Consider the following 22304-nt stretch of genomic DNA (forward strand, 5'->3'; position numbering starts at 1 on the left):
TAATTTCAAAGCTTGCTTGAAGAAATCTAAATAATGACACTTCAAATATCTACTTTATTTTCACAATGACGAATATTGACACTTCAAACATCTACTGTTATTTTCACAATGATTAGGAAACTGATTATAATGAGAGCCCACAAATGTCTTTCCATTTTATTATGTGTAAAATGTGGTGATTTTAACATTGCGTGTGACATTTGTGCGTAAAAGACACTACGAGGTTTTACACGTAATGTTTGCTGTCGCTAATGACAAATATGAGAGAACAATGCGCCATCATTGTCCTAGTTATTCATTTGTGCCAGGATGACGATGATGAAGAAAAAATCCTCATCGTCACTTGTTTGTGACTGGGGTGATGACAATGAAACTGTCATCAAAATTTTTATTCCTAGTTGTCTTTCTATCAGCATACTTCCTCTCAACTTTCTCTCTCCATCTCTTGATTCCCGCTTATTCCTATCTGGAATTTTATTTACTATCATGACTTTCTCCCCATCTCTTTGCATCTCTCTTTCTCCCCCATAGCTCTCTCTCCCGTGAATTCCTTCTCTCTCTCTCTCTCTCAAATTTTCACCCACTCATCTTCTTAACTTACCATCTCCTTAATATTATCTAGCTTTCTCATTTTTTTGAGAAAGCTAGATAACATTGGAAAACTACCTCCTCCCATTCTCTCTACCCCCCTCCTATTCTCTCTCTACCTCACTCTCTCTCACTCTCTCTCCCATTCTCTCCCTTTCTCTCTTGCTCTCTCTGTCCCTCTCTTTCTCCCATTCTCTCCCTGTCCCTCTCTCTCTCCTTGTCTCTTTCTCACTCTCTCTCTCTCTCTCTTTCGCTCTCTCTCAAGTCTCAATCATCTATTTGTTTCTCTGGTTCAGATTCTAGATGGGCAAAGAAATCAGAGTCTGATGATATCAAGCAAGAATCATGACACCAACTGGGTCGGAGATCGCCAAAAAACATGTTCCTCCTGTGGCTCAATGTTGAGCTGCCACAACCACAAAACAGTTATCTAAGCGTGATAAAGATTTGAGAGCTGCATATCTATACTGTATAAGTGAATCAAGGGCGTATACCTTAGAAACAAAAAATTGTGGACACAGTTGATCTGTTTGTAGGTTTCAATGTCAATGGCAACTTGGATGGCAAAGATACCACTATTTAATACACGATGTCTACAACTACATCCAAATGTCATCAATCATTGTCCAGATAAGAGGATACAATCATTCGTTCCATGGAATGCATCAATTCAACATTTATTTGTCCATGATTCTATGGAGGTTCCAGCAGTATGCCCACTAGTCTCTAGGGCACCCCCCTTTTAGACTTAACCAAATCTGGATTAAGTATTCTAAACTGGATTTGGACCGGTCTTAACCGTTTCTAAACCAACCTGGAATGGGAAAGCCAACCCAGGGGTCCATCTCCAGCCACTCTCACATCAGCTGACACAATGTGATGCCGCCACCATTGCCACCAATCATTAGAAAGGTTAAATCGTATGTTTTATGGATAAAAAAATGCAAAAATTAAGAAAAAATACCTAAAAATATTATTATTGAAATCTAATCATTCCACCCTCTAATTAAATTCTAGAAAATTATCAAAGTACACAATTTACATTTTAAGTCATTTTTAAGAAATTAATTCTTAAAAATCTATAAAATCCAATAATTCCCTTCTTTTAATACCAAATGAATTCAGTAAAATTGTCTAATTTTTTTAGTAACTTTTCTTGAGTTTATGCTAAAACTACATCCTTATATATGAGATATGATTTATAATTTTTCATTAGGTTAATCACAAATTCAATTATAAATTCAATCACAAACACAAATTCAAGCACATGAAGAGTATTTTAAATCTAACTAGAAGTGATGTGTTTGGACTTTGGATTCATGTCCCAAAAAATAAATAACCCTTAAATATATTATAAATCAAAATATTTTTAGCATAATATACTTTGGTGCAACTTTTGTGCAATTTTTGTCTCAATGTGCAAACTTTGTTCGGTTTATGCGAATTGTTCTACTTGTGCGAATTGTTCGATTTGTGCAAATTTGTGCAAATTGTGTAAATTTTGTTCGGTTTGTGCGAATTGTTTGAATATCTGTTTTAATTTTCACACACAAACCGAACAGAACAACAAACAGATCCCTGTGCGGTTGTTTTGTGCAAATCTTTTGTTCCTTTTAAACAAACAAAACGGAACGACCATGACTAGTGTGTGTGTGGGGGGTTTGCCCTAATGAGCTTTATTAGGGGAGATATCCAACAAGGGATTCTCCCCTAATGGCCTAAACAAAACCCTACATGACTCCAAAGAAAAATACAACAGGGGAAGGGGGAGGCCCTTACACAAGTAGGAGGCGGCCTCCCTACGGTCAAAATGAGGGGGGTTCGTACATGGGAAGGGCCTCCAAAAACCCAAAAGAAGACACTGTCACAAAAATAAACGACGCAAATGCGGTTTCTCAAAACTGCTAGCGAAAAATAGGTTTCTTCACGTCGGCTCGGGTTCTGCGACATGGCTGATAATGGGTGTTGACGTGTTTGATTGGATGGTCCTCTATCACCCTCCCGGAGTGGGAAGAACTTGGCTCATACGAGTTAGAACCAATGATATCTTTGAGTGGCTGGACGAGCTCTTGCCGTAGTGGAAGGCGAACTAGCTCTGAAATCCACGTGTCGTCAGATGTCGCTCAGCCCTTCCGATGCACAAGAAACTTGCGGTCCATCCGCTCCCTTGCAGCGTTACTTACCCCCTCCAGTGCCGACTCGACATGCTCACGCCTCACTAGGGACATGACGGGAGGGGATAGAAGTGGTCTATTGCTCGCATCACTACTAAGGCTTGAGGGGTTGTGAGGCTTAATAATGGGTGGCATAGGATGGCATCAGACTAGATCGCCAACGTTGAAGGTGGGACATATCCCCCAATCTGGCGGGATACCCACAACATAGGCGTTCTCGCTGACCACACGGGCTATCGGGAAAGGCCCGGTATTATGAGCATGAAGCTTCATAGCGACCCTAGGAGAGTTTCTCTCGAACCTTAAGCTGACCATGACTAAATCTCCCTCAGTGTAGCTGACTGACCTACGATCCACATCAGCGAAGACCTTGTACTTCTCATTTTGCATGACGATACGATTATGAATGTCATGTTGCATGTCCCTAATATGCTGCGTGAATGCAATGCCATCCTTAGAAGCTCTAGCATGCGGTTCTCCTGAAATGAGGTCTAAGGGACTACGAGGTACCTGGCCATATACGATCTCAAATGGGGTGCGACCGGTGGTAATATTCACGGAGGAGTTAAATGCAAACTTGGCGGGGGGGATGACATTGTCCCAAGTGGTGAGGTTATCCCCCATGGTGGAACGGAGTAAATTTCTTAAACTACGGTTGACTACCTCCATCTGTAGATCCATCTGCGGGTGATAGGCCCTGGAGAACTTGAGCTTTGTTCCGAACAAGACCCATAAGGTCTTCCATGAGTAAATAGTGAAACATACGTCACGATCCGACACGATCGACTTTGGTACTCTGTGCAAGTGGACGATCTTGTTGAAAAATAGGTGCAATACTCACGAGGCATCCGCCGTCTTCGAACAGGGTATAAAATGAGCCATTTTGGAAAAAACTGTCGACTACTACCATGATGGAGTCGTGCCGTGGGGCGGTCATAGGTAGACCAAGAACAAAATTGATGTTGACATCGTCCCATGGACCGGTCGATATAGGTAGGGCATATAGAGTCCCGCATTCTGCTTCATCGTCTTGGGCCTAGAGCAGGTCAAGCATGGGAAGACAATCTTCCCGACCTCTCTCTTCAACGACGGCCAGTAGAACTGGTACTCTAAAGATTGGATGGTCTTGTTGACACCGAAATGTCCACTCAGACCACCCGCATGCGTCTCTGAGATAAGGAAATCTCGCAGCAAAGTGCAAGGTATGCATAATCTCTTCATATGGAAGAGGTAGCCATCGGAGAGGTAGTAGTCTCAATATTCGCTCTTCGGGCCGTCAAGAATAGTACTGGCGGTCTCCCCGAAGTCGGGGCAGTCAGTATAATGCTGTGGGAGTTGGTCTGGTCAGGGTTTTTAGATATGATCTAAACATTACCAACAGTTAGGTCAGGTTCCTGTCTGTTCTTGTTAACAACTCAAGTAAAAAAATTATGTTGATGGTTAGTTATGTCAAATATCAACATAACAAGCTTTAGAACCGCTGGTGGAACGTATTTATTAATATTAGTTAAAATCTATTTAGCTTGACCACTCTCCCCATACTTTTTAAGAATTTCAACGAGTTGGGCAAGGTAATGGCATTTTGCTAATAAATTAATTATCGAGAGGCAACTGGAAACATTTTTGGGTCTATTTAAAGCGGGTTAAAACCCTAGCGAAGCGTTAAACGCTCTTCGCGGAGAGGTCGTGGGCGAAGCCATGTGAGAAGTGTTCTTGGCAGATTCTCATGGTAGTATGATTTCTCCAAGTTTAAATTACGTGTACTATGTTTTGAATTCTCTTCATTGTGTGTCGCGCGTGCTCCGCTATGATGACGCCTTTGTGGACTAGAGTTTCTGATTCTATCTGGTTGAAGACAAACCCTTGGCTGTCTGAGCTTCAAATCATCAACTGTGTTGTTATTTCGCCCGATTTTACTTCATCGTATATGAATACGTTTTGCGATCTTATGTAGTTTCTGACATTGCATCCTTTACCAATTCTGGAGATTTTCTTTGTTTCTCTCGGTATAATGGCTTGGATGCGAAATTTACTAGCAGTGAGGCTATCCTGGCTCATGGCTTTTCAATCCATGCCTTCGAACCGTGGAAACACCTCATAAATACCTGACTTTGCCTGCGCTCCCACTTCGGCTTGGCATTTGGTTTCTTATTAGCGTTGCATTGCGGATCTATGATTCTCCTGTTCGACGAGATTGGCAAATTATGTGAAACTGGGATATAATTTTCAACCTTTACCAAAAACTTGATTACTCATTTCGCACAAAAATCTACTGTTCTGCACACCAATTTTACGCAAACTAATCCACCAGTTTATCCTCACTAGAAGGAATTACGTAAGTTGAAGGTTTGATCATTTGGAAGATGAATTGTCCCAAACGTCGTTTCCTGAATCAGTGGTATACAATAGGAATCGAAATATGTAAATTACGATTAACAGGAAAATTAGATTGCCAGACAATATTTGGTGACAAGTGTGTTCCGAGATCGAATGATAATACTCGCGGTTACATTTTTAATTTGCTGGTCAATTAAAGAAAGATTGACAGAACCGACAACTGTTTATGAAAAATGTTCATCATTGGACATTAACCATGAGTGATATATGAACATGTTTGTTCAAGAACAACTGATCCTGGGAACAACCTGTGGCAACTAATCCACTGTTCATACGTCTCATTGGTCATCAGGATTACTGTCATTGAGTCTATGATGCAGATTGAGAATCCTAGAGACATGATCTTAAAATATCGAGACCTTTTGTGACAAGCCTGAGAATTTACTACTTTCAATAGTTTAAGAATAATCTTATTTGTACGGTTAACCATTTACGTTAATAGGCTTATTTGCATGTCCAAGATATATGTATTGATGATATCACTAGTAGTGCAGGTTTATATCTCAACTTTGGTACATTTGTTCGGCAGAAGATCAGTTTTTATCGTTAAAACCAATAAGTTTGTATAAAGTGTCTGAAAAAGTAAACTTCAAAGTTAAAAATAAAAGTCAAATTTAGGTCCCATAAAAATTTAAAATAGTGGGACCATCAATTTAAGCTGGCATAGAAACCACATTTATGGTGGAGTCACTGCATAAAACAATCAATTTTGCATACTTTTACTTACATTTTATATTTAAATTTACATTTACATTTATATATTTTTTTGCATATTTACATAACTTCATAACATTTTTAGTTATTTGCTCAACTACATATTTATATATTTGCATATCTGTGATTGTGTATTTACATATTGTCGTCTAGATATCCATACTTGCATATTTATGTTACTGTATTTGCATCTATGAATAACATTTACTATTAAATAGGTCTAAGTTGGACAATTAATGTCATTCATGGCAATGTGGTGTAATTTAAAGAAAGACATGTTTTTCATGTTGGTCGTCCTTAAAGTCCCAACAGTTTCTTTGTTGGCCTGGTTTCCTCTTGCGACTGAAACAGGTAACAAATTTTTGGAAAACTTGTATAGTTGCAACTGGTTATATAGAATTTAGGCAAAAAGGACAAATCCAAGACACACCCTAGTGATTAGGGAATCATGGTCTCAGTCTTGGTGTTGGGTTTTGGCCAATACCTATATCTATACCTAAACTTTGGTACAGTCGCGGTTAGATCAGAGTTAGGTTTCTGTTCGGTAAAACCTGACATACCTCTGAAAAATATCATGTTTAAAGTTTAATTTCAAAGTCAAAATTTAGGTAAAAATACTAATTGAAAGAGTTAAATAAACAACTGTAGTACATAAAGATTCTATTTTTGCCATGGATTCTCTATAGAATCAAATGCAAAACTCTATTTGTGGCACATTTTTATGCATTTACATTTACACTTATGTATTTACATTGTCATAGATTTACATATTCACATTGTCATAGATTAATGTATTTATATATCTAAATATTTAGGCATTTGCTCAACTACATATCTAGGAGTTAACATTTTAGTGTAGTTATGTATTTGCATATAAACATATGTTATTTGTGTATTTTTTATTTGTATTATTTGTTTATTTGTAAATTTATGTATGTTTTATCTGATTTGTGTATTTATGTATTTTTTGTATATGCTATTTGCATATTTATGTTATCTTCGTAGTTATGCATCTTCCGAGTATGTTATCTGTATTTCTCGTATACGTTATTTATGCATCTATCTTATTTTCATACTTATGTATGTTTTGTAAATGTATTATTTGCCTACAAATGTTTAATATTCTATGGATTTATGATATTCTTGTTAGATTTGTAGAGTTTACAGCTAAATAACGCAGTTGGGACTAGATGTCTGAGCGTGTGACAGACCCGGGTTCAAATCTGAGTGTCAACAAAATATATATTATTTTTTCCCCTAAAATATTCCGTCTGGTTCTCGGTTCTATTTTCTCGTGAAACCAAACCTGGTACTGAACTTTTGGTAAACCTGATATTCCCGAACCATCGGTATTGGTTCGATTTGGTTTTATCGAATTTTGGTAGAAATGGCGAACCCTACTAGTGATTGACAAGAGAAAGGCTCTTTAACCTGAATAGCTCAGGAGCTTCTTGATATAATTGGGAAGTGGAAAGTTCAAGAATACTTGTCTGCCTTTAGTTCTTTTTATCAAATCAGCTGCAACTATATTTTGTCCGATGAGATGTATTTGTTGCCACAAGTAAACATTGCTGAGTCCAATGACATGGTTGTTAATTTTTGATAAAGGGTAATGGTGGCGACGACGTCAACGCACCATCTTTGGACGCGTCGCCACTGTCATCTGAGACGTCCCGCATCTTGGCTCGTCGCCAACATCAACTGCAGAACCGCCCTGATAATGATCAAGTCAACGCACCGGCATCAAACGCCTCTCCACTCAGACACAACACGTCACGCATCATGACACATCATCAATGCCAGATCCAGAACTACCCTTTGACGTGACACGATAGCACGACATTTATTTTTTCTTATTTCTCGTATTTTCTCTTTCCTCCAAGGCCTATATGTAGGCCAATGTTGCACGATACATTTGGTGAATTTATTTCAAGAATTGAAGTTTTCTTCTTGGAAGATTTGCCCTAGCCCTCGCCCCTCTCGGACCGCCGCTGTCGCCGTTGTCGCTGCTGCCACCGCCCGAGAAGCCCCTTGTTTGTTGCCTCTAGTGATCACTCAACCGCACCGGTCGCCCGAGCAGGCCGCCCCGCCAACTGCCTGCGCGAGCCATCTCCCCCGCCGGTCGCCCGCGCGTCAACCACCTCCCATGCCGGCAGCCGCCCGCGCGTCGACCGCCACCCATGCCGGCAGCTGCCCGCGCGTCGACTGCCGCCCACTGCGTGTCGATCGCCGCCCATGCCGGCAGCCGCCCGCGCGACGACCGCCGCCTGCGGGCAGGCCGCTGTCCCACGCCAGCCGCCGCCCGCGACGCAGCTCGTCGCCGCCACGCAGGCCACCGCCCACGCACGCCTGCCCGCGCACAAACCGCCGCCCACGCAGGCAGCCCGCACGCGTGCAGGCCACCGCCCACACAACCAGCCGCCCGTGCAGGCCCGCCCGCGTGCAAGCCGTCGCCCCATGCCAGCCGCCTGTCCGTGCGTAGGCCGCCGCCCGCGCAGGCCCGCCAGCGTGCAAGCCGCCGCTGCGCAGGCCTCTCGGCGTGTAGGCCGCCGCCCCATGCCAGCCGCCCGCAGGCCGCCTGCTGCCCATGCCGGCAGCCCGCCCGCGCGCAGGCTGCCTGCCGCCCATGCCAGCAGCCCGCCTGTGCGCAGGCTGCTGCCCGCGCGCCGACCGCCGACCGTCGGCCATGCACTAGAGCATCCATCCTCGCAGGGCATCACCCTCGCTGGTAACCCGTCGGCGTGGATCGCCGCCCACCTGCGCACAGATCTCCGCCCACTTCCACACCCTCACTGCTCGTCCGCACCCCACGCTCGTATCACCGCCAAACTTCGTGCTCTTCATCAACACCTTGAGAATTCCCCGCATCATAGTCACACACTGAACTAGTGCTGAGGTATTTCTACACTCTTTGGTGTCCCGTATTCTTCGTCCAGTGTTCCTCGAGAGTTCATCCACCACCGTCGAATTTGCTTTGGATTTTGAATTTTCAAATGACTAGCAGAATAGGTTTTTGAATATTCAAGCGGACAATCGCTCGAATCTATTGATTTTGGTGCTTGGCATCACCGCGGTGGTTGAAGACAGTACTCCCGCCCTCGACGAGGAAAGGGGCTGCACCACAACTATTTCATCGGATTTAATTCTTTGGAATTGATCGTGTGATTTGTGGTGTGGTTTTATCCTACCCATTCCCTAGTCGTCCCAATATCCAACACCCGTCATCATCCCGTCCCGTCTCCACTAGTCATCCTGCATCAGGTAAACAATGCATTATTCTGGTAGAAATAAGATGAAGAATCACACAAAACTTTCTATATATAAAATAACATGACAGTTTCTTAGACAGGTTTGGGCAGATAGGCTTATAACCAGTCTGATAAACAAAAAAACTCTTTGCTGGAAACTTTTTCTCAAAATCTGATTTATGTTTGAAATGAATGCTGATGTTTGCCATAGCATTTAATCCCAAAAGTTAATACATGCTCCCTTGTTAAACAGTAATTTTGCGTGCTAATGTTTCATCATTCTGGCAATCTTGGCATAAAACAGACATGAATTACATTGGAGCACTATAACTGGATTAAGCGAATCATTTAAACTATTTAATTTTATTCTTTTTATTATCAATTTTACAAGATTTAAAAGCTTAATACTTTAACATTCTGATTTTAGAAGGTGAAATATATTTTGGGCTTGATTATTTTCTTGAGTGCATTCTTGAATATTGTAGGGATGAATTAAAAAAAAATATAAATAAGAAGCGATGAAGGTGATGTGTAGCAGCACCCAGTTGTGAAGCAAGCTATCCCATCGGTGCTTAAGACGCAGCTCGCAAGCCAGCCAGAGGCTAGAAATTGCTGGCGCACAAGCATGCATAGCGCTAAAGGCAGAAGCACAAGTAGGCCCAGCAGTGGCTCTGACGAAGAAAACCAAGGCGAACCAACCAAGGCCCATAGTAGGCCCAGTAATAAGAGAATGTGGAGTTCATGAAAGCATGTGAGAGAATGATGTTATTTATTTCAAGTTGATTTTATCATATGGAATTAACATGTTTAATTCTTGTAGCCCAATAGGCCAACAGGGCTTTGCCGAAGAAGATAAGAGATAGATTGCGGCCCAACAGGCCACAAAGTAAACAATGAAATACATACAATGACAGGGCTTTGCGGAAACCTAGCCTGAGTGATAGTAGGCCATTTTATAGGTGACAAGAGGCTTTTATTTTATCATTGATTTTATATTCTAAAATGCAATAAATTACTTCTTAATTATATAAATCGATCTACACCATAGATTATTAATGATCTTCCCTCCTCCTCCTTATAATAATACATTTAAATTACATCTTAGCCGGCTCATCGTTCTCTATTATCATCCATTTCTCGATCTATTTAATTTCTTATGTCCTCTTAAAATTTTAGTATCTTTTTTCCCTATTTTTGTAGATCATAAACATCTTTAATATCTAAACTTTGCTTCATCCACCATCAAATTCGTTTATTAATATCTTCTTGTTATCCATTCAGTTCTAATTTCTTTTATCTCACTATTCTTCCTCTCTCATTCTCTCTATTTAAATTAATATACGCATTTCCCTATTCTTCTCCTTATTTTTCATTAATTAAATAATATATACGCATTATATTTCCACACCCAAAGATATTAATCCAAATATTATCATTTGTCTCCTATTAAACCATTCTCCTGTAGCAAATAAATATATAACCCAATTATCCCTATCATAAATTTTCTTATATCCTTATTATTTTTATGATTAGTATCAATACATATTTTTTTAGAACAATACACGTGTTATTGGTCAGAATATCATCTTAATATCTCTCTTCCTCTTTCTAACGGATAAATTAGATCAATCTATAAGCACCAGTTGATGTGGACACAACCTCAGTCTCCAAGTACTTGACTAAGTCTAAACATTTATGAAACTTATTTAATCAAAGAAAATTAAATTGATTACGATATAAAATAGACACCCAAGTTCCCTCTATCAGTTACGGGAAATGCATGAACTATCTGAGAAAACCCACCATATTAGAAGTATTTGGGTGAGTCACAAGCTTGCCAATGAGTCTTTAGTAGAAATGTAGATCAGCTGAATTATCCTGCATTGAAGTGCTTGATGAATAAAACTGATATCAGCTGTGTGTCGGCTCCAAAGCTCAACAAAACACTAAGAAAAATAATTTCTCATGGATATAAGCTGCTGCTATTACAACACATCACTTCAATACCAATTAAAATAACAGAGCGCCCATGGTGTTTGATAGCAAAGTCTTTTTTAGATATTTGGCCAACTAAGATGCAACATGGGAGAAACTCCACTTAGTGATAATGTCATTCATATAGAGGAGAACAAGTCACTCCTGATAATGAATTACAATAACATGAGTGTGGCCTCCTTTACACTGAGACTAACCAATGAATTTCTTAAAAAAAATTTTGAGGTGACCAAAACAAAACTCATGGAGACTGCTATAACATAAACAGAATTTGGTAGAACAGAAGATAAGCGGTAGTGGGCTCTGTATCTTTAGTGCAGAGATATACACATTATTGTGGATGTCATTGTGAATAAATGTGCTTGTCACATGAAATTTCTACAAAGGATTAACCGTGATGAGAAATAATATAAATCCTATTCAGATAATATTCACCTTCATAATAGGGGACTTTATCTTAATATACTCCTCCAATTTTAGCCAAAATTTACCTTATTTCAATCAGTAATCAATCAGCATTTTATCTTAATATATTAACCTAGTGAAATCCAAACATGATGATCCATAGGTATATAAACTAGCTCCCAGCTATGATTATGGAGAAGTCCCCGGAGATCTTTCATCATTTCTTGGCTATCGGCTGCCCTAACAAATGGTGCATCCGCCATCTTCAGCAAAACAATTGAGTAAATAATAATTAGGAAAGTGTGTGGGGTGGGGGAGGAAGAGGAAGACAAAATTAGTTAGAGTATATAATCACTTGGATGTGCATGAATGTGTCTATTTATAGACTATTTATAGACTACAATGGAATGGTGAAAACTTTAAGGTATGCATCAACTGATGGAAATATATGTGGCTAAAGAACCAATCACACATTCCATATCTCTTTCAAATATCATTCATTAAATACAATCATTATAATGCATGCATGGTGCTTACACTGAAGTCCATGGAGGCATCCTATAAAGGAATTATGATTTGATCCTAATATATAGATCATTAGTCTTTAACATCTATTCTAAATATTCTTATTCAAAATATACTTGAGAAGCACATTGAAATATTTAAATTGAATATCACTTCTTAGTATGGAGATACTTAGAAAAAATAATTTCTCTTTAGGGGAAAGAGCTCACTGAACTAATATGAATATATTCCTAAAAAAAGTTATAAAAGCTGTCAATAAGGTGATTTCTGTCATGATTGTGTAAGTGATCCTTAAACCTGATACACAAGATATGTATTTTGGTTGTACTATTGTGCTTTGACTATGACCTACAAGTTATATATATATATATCAAAGAATTATAGCTTAGTTGCAGCAAGAAGTTCATGAAGATGATTGAGTGGTCAAGATGACATCGTCTGCCCTCGATATAAGAGAGGGCTGATGCAAGAGGATGCAATTAAGTCTTTGGACCAACGTACTGAAATATCAGAGAAGATTTCTTTGAGGATTTTCGAATGCATCAGTACAAACTCATATGAGAAGCTAGGAGTTTAAAGTTGATTATACCTTATAAATACACAATTTCTGATGATAGTAAGGTTCCATGAGAATGAATATTCTCCTTTTAATCTTTACAGTACCTAACAGGGTGGAAACTTGAAAAATTCAAATATAGATATTTCTAGTGGTTAATAAGATGAGCGGAGATGTATGTAAAATATGGGATAGAGAGATGTAGAAAATGTGAGGCGATGAGGTAATACTATTAAGAATTAAAGATAGATAGAGAGAGCGGGTGATATGATAATGAGAAAAAAGGACATCAAGAGATGTGATAACTTAATGAGGTAGGATCATGGAATGTGATGTAATACGATAATCGTCGGGATCTATTGTCTCGTATTACAACACTGTGGAAAACGAAGCGACATAAACGATATGAAATGATGTTATGCTAGTGAGAGAAAATCAATGAGAAATATTTCAACCGAGCTGACGAGTCTGAATATCTATTAAAGTCCCGGAGTTTTACTAGTCAAAATCAGACTCCCAACATCCCAGTTAGATCAACTAGACAACTAGATTGTGAGGGGTACCGAGTACCCTAGAACGTTCACACCCATATCGTTAGGACTAGCCGTATCACAAGAAATCATATCTCTTGACGATAAGTGGCTATTCCTATTGCAATAACTTGTTCCTAGGCAGCAGAACATATATGACAACAGCAGTGAAAGAAATAATTTGACTGCAAGCAAGGGGAAATGATGCACCTGGATGGGCCAAAGTTGTGGCGATGTCGTCCTTGGGCGCCTGCAAGATGAGGTTGCATGAAGGCAAACGTGCACAGGGGAAGAAGCACGGATGAGCATGCGGGGTGCAGAGGCGCTCAAGGAGGTCTGGACGCTCACAGGGTATGGGCGCGCGCAGAGGCACGGTGCGCGCGGGTCGCGCGGGCACACACGGAGTCATCGGGCGCGCGGTGAGGGTGTGGTGCATGGGTGTGCACGGATGGGCCGCACAGTGATCATGGTCGGGTGGCGAACAGACACACACAGGAATGCACTGACGGGCGAGTGCACGCTCTGGAGCGCGGGTGGCGTGGATGTGCGTGTGGGCGCGCTGGGGGGCAAGGGGGACACGCGTGGGTGTGCGGATGGGTGCGAGTGCACGGGGGCACGCTGGTGGGCGTGGCGGAGAGGCGGTAGCGGGAACGGCGTTGGCGATGGCGGCGACGGTGATGACGACGACGACGGCGAAGGTGGCAGCGATCCAAGAAAAGGGTTCCTTGGGGCGACCTTTCAAGAATAGGTTTCTTGAAAAGATAGGCAATTAGATCCAAGGGTTGTTAGAGGTAACGGGAACATGGGCGTGCAGGAGTTGCTCCAGAGAGGGTTCTTGCAGGCCGGCGAAGGAGGCGTGGGCATTCTTGAACTGGATTAAGAAAAGGGCTTGGTGCGATGAAGACCAAACATGGGAATAGGCAGTGACGACGGTTGGCCTCCACAGAATGACGACATTGTGGAGGAAAGGCGGTGTTTCAGCATGACTCTTCCCATGATCTATGCTAGAAAACGGTAATCATAACTCCATCAAATGGTCCCCCATCAAATGGTTGTTGACGTCCCTTTCTGCTAGTGAAGAGATGGTCCCCCATCAAATGGCATTGAGATATAGAAGAAAAAGTGATGTGAAATGCATTAGACATGATAGAAAGGTGTAATGACGTGATGTGATAGTACAGGGAAAGTGAATGTGAGGATAACATTATAAACAATGGTAACAACATAAGGATAATAACAACTATAAAAAGAGGAAAGTTAACGTGGATCCTTAAGTTGTGCTAGGTTCATCACATTTTACAGCCTATTGCAATCAAATCGAATGACGACACATGGCATGGGGGAGTCGAGACTAGAAAATGTTAAATAATTTCCAGGGAGTAGCTTCTAAGTTAAAAATATGATTAATATAAATTCTGAATTAGCAAATTAATATCCCATGATGATAATAATAAAAATCATTAAAGTTCCAACTCAAAAAAGTAATTTCTTTAAGTATGGTGTTAGAATAATCCTTAGCTTTACCAATAAATCCACAAAAATTAGAATATCACTCTAAAAATATATTTAATCATAAAATGGTTTATAACACACACACATAATAATTTTAATGCAAAGAAAAATTAAATTTCATGATATAAAATTTTATTAACACATTGAAACTTGCCTCTTGAGTGGGTGAAATAGATAGTTGATTATTTAATCTGCTTTTTGATACAGATTATTAGGCCATTTGAGTCATATGATGGACTGATGTGTGGGCATAGGATCTCACAAATAAATGATCTTTTGAATGTCAGGTGTACTTAAAAGTTAGGAGTTTCATTAAAATCCAGTTAAGCATAAATAGGAGAAAGCGTTGAAAAATTGATCCAAGCCAGAAATTCCCATCCTTATTTCTCTCATCCATCCTTCCTCCCCTCTTGGCCTCCCTCCAGTCATGATGCATTCAAAAAGAGTTTAAGGACGAGAATTGATTGATAACAGGGATCATTGAGATAGAGTAGGAGATTTGATAAGCTAAGAATCACATAAATGACTGTAGGCCCCATACTTGAGGCATCACAACTCATTTGAGGAACCAAAAAATCATGGATCTGATTGATGACACCCTAAATTCTGTGCTTAATTCAAATAATTAGCACAATTTTATCCATTTAAAGAGAGAAAAATGAGGTTTTTTAAATATATTTACATGTTAATGCATATTCTAAGCAAATTATCTTTTTCCCTACTTTTCTGTTAATTTATGAATTTTATGGAATTTATTTAAGCTTGGAATAACTCTATTTAAATGAAAATGGCAGCTTCAAAATTTAATTTTAATTTTAATTAATGTGGGGATGAATTACTGAATTTTCTGTATTTTTATAAACTTTTATTGAATTTTTGGGAATTTATTAGAAGAAGAAATGAATTTTGAATTAGAAAAAGATATAATGATAAAGAAAATAGTATTTTAAATTAATTTTTAAAGGTGGGGGGAATTTTATGAAATTTTGGTTATAAATATGCCCTTAAAACAGCTCTCGGTCGCGAATCACAGGTGTAAATATCCAATGAAATATAGTTGAGGGTTTTATCGAAATAATCTTGATTTTTCTATGTTTTTTAGGAAATATGGAGGAGAGATAAAGTGGAGGGGCATATGCATAATTACTTGGGTGGCGTCCGTTTGCGCGTGCAAATTTCAACAGGGACTTTTGTGCAAAACTGCAAGAGATTGATTTCACGTGGTCACATGGCCAAATCTCGACCGTCGGAAGATAAACCGACGGCCTAAATGCTGTACGCATATACATCCCTTAGGGACGGTAAGTGCACAGCACGTGCAGCGCACAAAGCGCACGCAGGGGAGGTGCTGTGGCGATTTTGGTTGGGTGGCGGCAATAAAAATACACAAGTGCGTGCATTCTGAAATGTATTTGATTTATTTTTTTTATTTTTTTCTTTCTTTTAATTTCAGGACAGGGTTATGTGGCACACTGAGAGAGGATGCACCAAAACAAGTTTAAAATTTTCTGACCAATCAACAATCGACACGCGATTGCATGTATTGAAAAAAATTAAATGAAATAAATGAAAATTGATCCAACGGCTCAGATTGACCAATTTTTATTTATTAATAACTTTTGATCCTGAAGTCGGATTCAGCTCAAATTTTTATGGATTTGCTTGTGCGAACTCCTCTTTCTATCTGTATGGTTGGATAAATCCTCAAGCCTACATAGATGAATACAAGTTAATTCCTTAGTGGGAGTAAAATAAGAAATTTTACCATTTCACCCAAGTACAAAAGCAGAAATTTGAGTTGAGGAAGTCATTCTGGAAGGGGCTCTTTCACAACTGGAAGACAGAGAGGAGCTACATCATGGATCAACCCTATTTGGTACTTTTTGCTTCATTGTATTTGAATTTTAGGGTAATTTGGATTATTTATTAGTAAAATTTGCGATTTTTCTTGTTGATCTTGGTTTGAAATTCTAAATCATTTGGCTTGAGCGAAATGTACAAGCCCTTATTAAGATTGATAGGAGAGATTATTAAATTGATGTAGCTATTACATTTGCACATTAAGAATAAAATTTTTTAAAATTTTAATTTCAGGAAAGATTAGATTGTGTTCATGAGATAGTAGTGAGTAAATTTTGATACCTAATTCCCCCGAAAAAAACTAAAACTAAATTTGCTTCTTAATCCCTCTACCTGACTCCTTTGATTCTGTTAATTGGATCAAAGAAGTTAATATAGAGCTCCTCACTTCTTCTATTCTTCCCATCTCCTCTACGCTCCTTTCTAAATTCTTCATCCAATTAGGGTGATTCGACCTTCATTGAAGATTAAATTAACTCTAATTATGGTCAACTTATTCAAGTATATCACTAATTGAATTCCTGACTATATTTCCTTGGATGATACCTATGCTTATCATTATACATCTTAAGTTAGTGTTTTATATAATTTATTGTATAAGCTAAAATTAACAATGATAAAGGATTTTAATTGGATATTCACTCCTATTTTTGGCTTATCACTGATCCGTGACAATGTGATTTGATTATCAAGCTTTAAGATATTTAACATTTGTATATATTCTTTTATGACACAAATCATTCAGATTTTACATTAGCCTGAGCCCTAGAACTAGAGAGTGGGGTTGGACCTAGGATTTACCTGGATCGAGATAAAAACTGAGGGCTAAAATATGTATTTTTCTTATAAATTTTTAATTCCATTCAGATCCCATTCCTATTTTGTTTGGGGCTTCCTAGGCCCTTGACAAACCCTGGTGTGATCCTGAATGTAGTCATGGGCTGAATTGGGTGGAGTCTCATCATCAACAATGGCAAGTGCTGGCAAACCAGGTTGACCCAACATATGTCAGAGCTGGCCTAAGGCCGGCCAGCCCAGCCTAGCACCAACGGACCCATATTGTAATAAATGGGAACTTGATCAAAATGTCAAAGGGTCGATGGGAGTTGTTGAGAGACTTATGTCACATCCTGGTTTGTGTCTATTGATCTTGTTATCAATATAAAGTCTCTAATAATATGCAATGTGATGTTCCACGTCATAGGTCTCTAGAATTACATCAATGATTTGGTCAAACGAATTGAGGAGATAACATTTTTCTCATGCATGAGGGGGCTAAATGTTGGGGATCAGTCAAACATGTCCCTTGAACGCAGGTTACTGTAGTACAAGATGATATACTATATGAAACTCTTGTGAGTGGGTAAAGGAGGGAAAAATCATCTATATCAAGTCCTCTTTCACTATGGCTCATAAGAACTTTGTAATATTCATTCAAATCAGGGTGAGGATTCCCAAGAAAATTAGTTGGAATGTTGGAAGCAGAGCCCTATACAAAAAGCCCCTCATCTCTCAACTTTTTTGAGGCCATCTATGGAAGAGGTTAGTGCATGTTTGTTAGAATTTGTGCACAATGATGAATTTTCACATCCCTCTCTTGGTGGGCCAGCAAAAGAGATAAACAGTTCCTGTTACATACTTCCATTACAAGGGAGATACTATCAGTTTGTGCAATGAGTGGCCCAGAGGAAGGATTATTCTCTTAGGGAAATGCCACTTCAAGTACAAGGGGGCACAACTATCCTCAATGAGCACTGAATCATTTATCACGTGACTTTATGATGATGTGAAGTGGTGAATGTGGGATCATTGAATCATCTGATGCTTTGGATATCTATCTCCCAGGCTTGTATTGAAATTTATTTTTAATAGCTATCATACGCTTGTATTTATGTTGATAACACATGTGTTGAACAAGTTAATTCAAACCATTTATGGGCTGGTCTCTAGGTTCATTGGATAAGTGACAATATCAATGAAGAACTTACTACTCACAATATGGAACTTAAATTTTACTCTGCTTATAATATTTCAAACATCATGAATATGATGAAATTAAACTTTTCTCTTACCTTTAGGTCCTTGAATTTTTTTATGACTTATCTTTAAAGTCCTATAAAATTTCAAGGAGAGAAGGCCAAGGAAGATATCTCAAAATACACCTTGAATGATTCAACTCTCGTCCCAATTTTTCTATATGTTTTAATTCATTAGGAATAGGATGAAGAAATTTCGAAGTTCATGATTACCTATAGTTCTAGCAATGACCAAACCATGATCATTTTCTGTGATTGAAGTGTGATATTATAATTTGAGGTAACTCAAATATTATAGAAACTTTCACAATTGATCTATTACATGAGAGGGAAATTGAAGGTAGAAACTTTCATATCGAGAATAAAGTTGTAAGAAATTTTTTTTTTCATAAATATATTATAAGAATGAAGATCAAGGAGAGATATTAATAATTGTAGAATGATGAGGAACAGTGAAGTAGGGGATTGTCATAGAGTTGTGGATATGGGAACATAATTTGAGATAATATGGGGGAGAAAGTATGAAGAGTGAGACATATAAGTGGTTCCCATCCCATCCCTTGAAATATATCATATCTAGAGAAATATCCATAAGCTGCTATCTCTCCTTAGCCCAACTTGAGCAAACAAAAAAGATTCTACACCAAGTTATAAACTCTGAATCTCCCTCTTTATGATCCCCTTAACGCATTATCTAAGATGAAAGGATTGCATCACATCTAGATAGGGAAGCTTGGTTCATTTATTTCACAAACCAAAGTGATAATCACAAAATTCCTTTTACAAATTTGTATTCCATGAATCCATATTCGCCTGTTGAATGGACGTTTACTGTTGTCTGCCATGTGCTAGATAAAAAAAACTTATTTATCATCCAAATTACACTGCCACTTTGAGATAGGGAATAGGGTTGGATCAAAAAGTGAGTGATCATCCACTTCCCTCTTATTCCGATACTTAATCTTCTTCCCTTTGATTCCTGGGTTTCTCTGAGTTTGGAAATTACCACTTAGTAGGTTTCCATACCAAGGCGTAATGCAATTAAGTCCGTAGCATCTACCTATTTCATCATATCCCCTTTTTATTTTAGACCAGAATTCCACTGTCATCCCTTTCACTTATTTTATTTTATAAATATTAATGTGGAGCAAATAAAATTAGCTACTGATTTTATTAAATAATTTAATTGATATATCTATAAATTTGGATTTCTATAGTATAGCAAAAAATTATCTACGACTCCTTTTTTATCTATTCTCTCATTTTAACTTTATCAAATGTCCATATCCCAATCAAAATGGGTTCTATCATTGATATATCTGCAATTCAATAGGGGTAAGATATATCCCTAGTTATATGTCTTTGTTAACTTTATTTTTACATCGGTATATGTAATACTAGAACGAAGAATATTTAATCTTATCTGTTTTTTCCTATTTACTTACTTTCCAAATGAAACCACAAGACTATCTGGATTGTATCTTTATCCTTAAACTAGTTCTTCTGTACATCGAATAAAAGATATGGGACTAATACCAAGAAAATACTATGTATTATATGACCCTAGTATACTGATTTCATTTTTCATAATTGGATAAATTTTTTTATTGAGTTCATCAATTCATATTGAATACATTTGATCATTTTCTAGAGTTCTATTTAATTATCAATTTAAGTATTTCATTCTTATGAGTTTTGATTATATATTAAAATTATATATATATATATATTAGTTCCTTTCATCACTGATTTAACTAATTTAACTAATTTATTCAAAAAAATTATTATTTCTTTGAAATAAAGTAAAATTGGATTATGATTAGTATTAGTATAAAAAACTTATATTCTTATTATCAAAAACTTATATTTTTCAGTATACATTTCAGAGTTATTATATAATTAAGTAGATTAGCTAATAAATAATATAGTTTTAATAGTTAAGTTAATTATAGTAGTTATTTGTTTTTTAATGAAATATAATCCATTTAAGTATTTTCATTAATGTTAATACATTTTAAAAAATAAATAGAAAACTACATACTATTAAATTAGAGAAAATGACTCTAAGACTAGGGAGATATAATATAGGCGATATATAAGATAATAATATACAAAAAATATGACATACAAATAAAAGACTATAAATTAATTCTGAAATGAAGAGAAGATAAGAAGAAAATAAACGGAATTGTAAATAGTCATGATACTTATAATTTGTGTACACTATAAGTTATTTTGGTTATGTGAGTCCGCTTAGCTCAGAGGCTAGAGCTTCTGATTTGCAATGCAATGGTCATTGGTTCGACTCTGATAGCTGGATTTTTACCCATTATCTTATTTTTCTCCATGATTGATGATATCCTCTTGAAATTTTTTTTTTAAATGACTGAATTAATTTTCTTGATATATTTTTACTTTCGTGAAATGTTGAATTGCTCATTTATTATATTATGCGACATTAACTTCCAACTATGAAAAACAATTGGAGTAAACTTATAGCCAACAACTCTTGAAAAAACACCCATCGTATAATGTTGGCTTAATCATGTATCTATATATCTAAACCTGTAACTCAATATATATGGATATCTATCTATAACTATATAATCTAAATAAATTATAATAGAAAATATTTAATTCTAATAAAACATGTAGAAATGCATATATATTTAGATAGAATTCTATTTCATTCTTGTTTCTAATAATTTTGTGGATTTTTTTGCTTTGTTTATGCTTTAGTAAAGCCTTAATTTATATTTTTTTCTTTGAAATTTCAATAAAATAATAACATAAAGGAGTTTTTAAGTCCTCTTACTGAGAACCTTGTTTGAAAAAAAATACACCATCTGGGGGCTTTACCAGTACTAACTAGTAAAAGGCTGAAACCCGGAAGTGATCTTAAAAACCGATTGCGTTATGGTAAAATATCACAGTGTCATATTTGTTTAGAAGAAAAACAAAAAAATGCACTTTTGTTATGGTTTGACAGAGCGGCGATTACTTAGATATTTGCAAAGTGCTGGAAAAGACAAAGGATCAGCATGACAGGTTTTACTACAACTGCTTGAGATGCATTCGTATAACATCCTTTTTCAATTGGGCATGGCTTCGACTGTTCCTGAAACCAGAAAATTAGTTAAGCATAGACATGTTTTAGTTAATGGTCATATACTAGATATACGAAGTTATCGTTGTAAACCCCATGATATTATTTCAACAAAGGATGATAGACGATCAAAAGATGTGATTCAAAAGAATATTTATCATATTATAAAAAAAGATATTAGATGGCGTATTTTTTTCATTTCTATAATTAGGAATATAAAATATCATTTCTGATCTCAAATAAGGGTATAAATATTATAGAGGAGAAATTACAGCATAAATCATTATTTGATGAATTGTGTTAAGTAGCCTTGGTGAATTAAGTGAAAGTAGAGAAAATGAAAGAGATAGATTGTAACCCTTGGTAAACAAAAGCTTACATATCAGTTCGCATGCTATGCATTTAGCCACTCAGCCATCTCTCCTACATAACATAATCTTATTATTGACCACAAACTGAGTGAATATCGAGTAATTCATGTTCTTTTACTATAGGTATAGTCATTCCATTCTGATGATGGAAATAGAAAAAAATTATAGTACTGTTCTGTTTTTAATGGAATTATAGAAAAATTATAACGGGTCATACATAGTTCTTTTCATTGAGATACTGGCATATTTAGATGAAATTAAAATTATAGTAAATCTTATCTTGCTCG

General features: G+C 37.4%; 1 long non-coding RNA gene and 1 other non-coding gene across 2 annotated transcripts; both read left to right on the forward strand.

Annotated features, from left to right (window-relative positions):
• Positions 1–4354: 4354 nt before the first annotated feature.
• Positions 4355–10048, forward strand: LOC144703012 (uncharacterized). Its single transcript, XR_013581465.1, has 3 exons — positions 4355–4491; positions 7482–8769; positions 9607–10048. It is a non-coding gene; the product is annotated as an uncharacterized LOC144703012 (long non-coding RNA).
• On the forward strand, positions 4737–4867 carry LOC144714139 (small nucleolar RNA snoR80). Its single transcript, XR_013584262.1, has one exon. It is a non-coding gene; the product is annotated as a small nucleolar RNA snoR80 (small nucleolar RNA).
• Positions 10049–22304: the final 12256 nt, after the last annotated feature.

Source organism: Wolffia australiana, chromosome 1, assembly GCF_029677425.1.
Source record: "Wolffia australiana isolate 7733 chromosome 1, ASM2967742v1".
Taxonomy (NCBI): Eukaryota; Viridiplantae; Streptophyta; class Magnoliopsida; order Alismatales; family Araceae; genus Wolffia; species Wolffia australiana.